This window comes from Geospiza fortis, unplaced genomic scaffold (genome assembly GCF_000277835.1).
Source record: "Geospiza fortis unplaced genomic scaffold, GeoFor_1.0 scaffold547, whole genome shotgun sequence".
Taxonomy (NCBI): Eukaryota; Metazoa; Chordata; class Aves; order Passeriformes; family Thraupidae; genus Geospiza; species Geospiza fortis.
Genome location: NW_005054729.1, coordinates 84381 through 88607, shown reverse-complemented (window position 1 = coordinate 88607; position 4227 = coordinate 84381). Strand labels below are relative to the sequence as shown.

The 4227-nt window shown below is 59.9% G+C and overlaps 1 protein-coding gene across 4 annotated transcripts in view; it reads left to right on the top strand.

Moving 5' to 3' along the window:
* The first annotated feature begins 394 nt into the window (after window positions 1-394).
* Window positions 395-4227, top strand: part of ATP2B4 (ATPase plasma membrane Ca2+ transporting 4) — a 46717-nt gene continuing 42884 nt past the window's right edge. For all 4 annotated transcript variants that reach the window (XM_031065294.1, XM_031065295.1, XM_014311302.2 and 1 more), the window contains exon 1: window positions 395-685. The gene's annotated coding sequence lies outside the window, so the exon portion shown is untranslated. The remainder of the gene's footprint in view (window positions 686-4227) is intronic.

Sequence of the window (4227 nt, the reverse complement as noted above, 5' to 3'; positions counted from 1 at the left end):
CTCTTCCCTGGGAGCCGCGTGTGTTTTTCCTATCGCTTTTCCCGACTTTATTTTTTTAACCCTTTGCAGCAGCGAAAAGTGCTTGCAGCCTTTCTTTTTATTATTTAATTTAATTTTTTTTACCCCTCTCCCATCCCTTGTTGCTGGCTTAGAAAATCCCTGCTAGGCTTCGGGTTTTTTGGTTGTTTATTTTTTTTTGATGGGAAAATATGGATTTAGGGCTAGAGGAGTGTGGGGAGAGGGATCCCAGCTAGCCGGGCTGTCAGGAGTTACAGGGTGGCCGGCAGGGATGTGATCCAGAGCGGGAATTCTCGGAGCTGGGAGCAGGGACACCCATCCTCACGTGGTGGGTGGCGGTGGCAGGAGGGGCATTGCTGTCCCCAGCCCTTCCCCGTGTCCCCAGGGCTGCTGCCACCCTCGGGAGCCGAGTGCTGGGGTGCCCTTCCCGCTCTGGAATTGTCTGGGTTCCCCTGCAGCACATCTGGAATTGTTGGGGATCCCCTACTGGAGCATCCCCAGCTTTAGGGGATCCCCCAATTGCCCTGTGGTGTCCCAGCAGCCCTGCCTCTCCTGCCTCAGTTTCCCCAGAGGGGGATTTTTGGGAGGGATTGCTGCCAGTTTGGGTTTTCTTTCCACGGGATTCTTCACGGAGCAGGGAAGAGGAAGCGGCTCCGGCGGTGACAAGGTGAGCCACCAGGTGCCCCCCGCTGTCCTGGGGTGTCCTGGGCACCCCAAAACCCACGGGCTGCCCCTCTCCTCCTGCTGCCTGCCCCAAGCAGCAGATGCTTCCCCTGGCTGCTGCTGCTGGAGGAAGTGACGGGCCCGATTTTCATCCCCCAGGGATCTTCGGGGTAGGAATCCCCTGTCCCTGTGTAATCCTGCTAAAAATACCGTGCCTGTGTCCTCCTGTCCTGCCCGGTGGCTCTCCTGTCCCCCGAGTGTTGTTTTGCCTCTCAGACTGCCCCGTGCTCTGGGTTTGATTTAATTTAAGCTGAGTTTAAAAATTCCTGTGCTTTCTGAAGGGGATGTGGGAAGGTGGGAGTTGGGATTGGTGGGATCTCTGCTGTTTGGGGCCGTGCTCAGGTGTGTGGGGAGATGAGCTGGACACCAACTGCTCCTGGGCTGCCCCATCCCATGGGAGAGCTGGGAGTGGTGGGAGCATCCCTGCCCTGGGCTGGGATAACCCAGGCTCTGCCCCTGCTCCTGCCAAAATCCTGCTGTCCTGGGATCCAAAAAATCCAAAATCCTTGATTGGGGAGAGCTGGGAGTGGTGGGATAACCCAGACTCTGCCCCAGCTCCTGCCTAAGGAGTGTCCTGGGATCCAAAAAATCCAAAATCCTGGTTGGGGAGAGCTGGGAGTGGTGGGATAACCCAGGCTCTGCCCCAACTCCTGCCTAAGGAGTGTCCTGGGATCCAAAACCCAAAATCCTGGTTGGGGCTGTGCCCAGGAGCGGCTCTGGAGCAGAGGGCTCTGGGCTCCTCCCTCCTGCCCTCGGCACCCTCCCGGCCCTGTGGCCTCTGCTCCAGCCTGGCCAGCTCAGACACTGCCCCCAGCCTTTCCCTGGCCTCTCCTGCTCCTCAGGGGCCTCCCGGGACAGCATCCAACTGCTGGGGCTGCAGCATCTCCCTGCGAATGGGATCCCCATCCTGCCAGGGTTCTCGGTGTCACCTCCCTGCTGGCCAGGTGTGACAGGGACTCTGCCAGGGCTGGGATGTGGCCACTGCTCCGTGTCCATCCTGGAGTGCTGCCAGAGCAGCCCCAGGGCCTGCTTTGCTGCCTTGTTTTCATCCTCTGCTCCTGCTCCACGATTCCAAGCTGTCCAAATCCCAAAGCTCGGCTTTGGACTCGCTCTGGGCTGTGAATCAGAGCTAAGCCAAGCACAGGGTAGGTCTGGAGGAGGGATGGGAGGTGGAAGGGGTAGTGGGGTGGGAGATGCTGCTCTGGACACCTCCCTGCAGCAGATCCACCTGGAGGGAAGGGAAAGGAGGAGAGAGGAGTCACCCACTGTGTGCCAGCTGCTGCCACATCACCCCGTGGTGGCTTCCCAGTGCTCCCAGGCTGGGAAGAGCCCATTTCCTGGTGCCAGGTGGGATGGAGGAGTGGACAAAACCTCGTGCTGGCATCCAGGACAATCCTCCCAAGGGCTGTGCCACTGTCACCTCCAGGGACCAGGAGAATTTGGGGAGAGAGGGACAGATGCAGAGCAAAGAGCAAAGCAGCCCAGCTCCTCCCTACCTGAGGGCTCCTGTGTAGAATCACGGAACTGTTGAAGCTGGAAGAGATCTTTAAGATTGTCAAGTCCAATCTTTAAGCCAGCAGTACCAAATCCAACGCTACAGCACCACATCTACATGTCTTTTACTGTCCTCTAGATGTTACACTCAGGTGTGACATCCACATTCTCTGATTTTGAAAGCCATATTGTCTGATTTTGCTGATCAGACGATCACAAACAAAACCATTTGGTGTTAAAAGTACCAGAGCTGCTGGGGAGGTGGCAGAGGGGCTGCCCAGGGGATGCTGTGCCCCTGCAGAGGGTGAGGCCTGCAGGTGTTTGCTGCTGCAGGAGAGGCTGGTTTTGCTCCCCATCCTCCTGCATTCCTGCACCGGCCCTGCTACCTTGTAAAGCACGAGAGAATAATGAGAGGAGCGGCGCTGATTTAGTGCAGGCGCCGCCAGAGAAATACCAAGGCCTTAGATGGAAACATTCCCCCTGACAGCTCGCCTGGAGGCTCCCTGCTTTTCCTTTGCTTCCACCCCCATGGAATTCCTGGGCTGCTGCACCCTGAGGCTCGGGGAAGCCCCGGCTGGGGGCGAGGGCAGATTCCTGACCCCCGGCACTGCCAGCTGCGCCGGTGGCTTTGGCATGTGGATGTGACGATTTTGGAGGCCTGGACAGCACAAACCAGAGCTGTCACAGCCCCTGGTGGCAGCAGGCTCAGAGCCGGGGGGTTTGGCGTTCAGGGCTGTGGGTTTGGGGGCTCAGGGGTGTAGATTTTGGGGCTCAGGGCAGAGGGATTTGAGGAGCCGCGTCGTGGAGCGCTGCATCCATGCCAAGGCCGTGCCCAGCGTTCCGCCTCCAGCCTCTTCCCTGCCCTTTGCAGGAGTTAATTGCTGCCTTGGGCACGCCAAAACCCAGCAGTTTTCCAACGTCAATTAGCAGGAGGCAAAATAGGAGCAAAAAGGGAGCCAGAGCAGCTGGAATGAGCGGGGTGGTGGCGGCGGCCGCGTGAGTGCCCCGCAGGATGGCGGCAGGGACATTCATTTTGGGGAATGTCACCTCCTCCTGCCTTTTCCTGCTGCTTTCACCGTGACCTTGGCCCTGCTGCCATCCCTCCTCTTAACCTGGCAGGAGGAAGGAGAGGAGGATGGTGTGACATAGCCAGGCGTGGGACAATGCTCTGGTGGCCTTTGGTGTCACCTGCGTGGGGACGAAGGTCTGCGGCCAAGGGGGTGACAGCCGGTTTGGGGACAGGCCCCAGCCTTGTGCCCTGCACGTGGCAGCCCCGTGGCTGCGCTGCTGGCACCGGGAATGGTGTGCCTGGCACAGCCCTGTGGGAGGAAATACTACGGGGCTGTCACCGTGGGTGACGGTGACATCGCCAGTGGTGGTGACACCGCGGGGCCAGCGGCTCTTGTGGCACCCTGAGCCTGCGGTAGCTGGTGGCTTGTGGCGTGTCCCCTCCCTTGTCCCCAGCCCAATGTCGTGGACAGGGAGGTGCGGAGAAGCCGCTTGGGAAACAGGAATTCTCACTCGTGGGAAACGGGAATTGTCACTCGTGGGAGTCGGGAATTGTCACTTGCGGGACCTGCCGGGATGCGGGACGTGGGGACCCTGCCCTGCCCGCGGGGGCTGGCGAGGAGCAGCCTCAGGGGCCGGATCCCAACAGCGAATTCCCACAGGAATTCCCTGACTGCAGCTCCAGCCCCGCGCCCTGGGCTCCGTCACTGCTCCGTGCCTGGTTTGTCACTCGCTTTGTCACTCGCTTTGTCACCGGGCTGGTGACTCAGTTTCCCTGGCACAGCGCTGCTGCTGCCGCGCTCCGTGAGGCACCAGCGCTTCCTGGGCGTTTTCCTGCTCCTTTTCCAGGACATTCCCTCCACTTTTATTCTCCCCACGTTTATTCCCCACGTTTTTTCCCCCCTCCTCGCCGGATGGAGCCTGCGGGCTCCTTCCCCCTCTGCCCCGCCAGGAGCGAGGGGGTCTGGCTGTCACCGGGCCGTC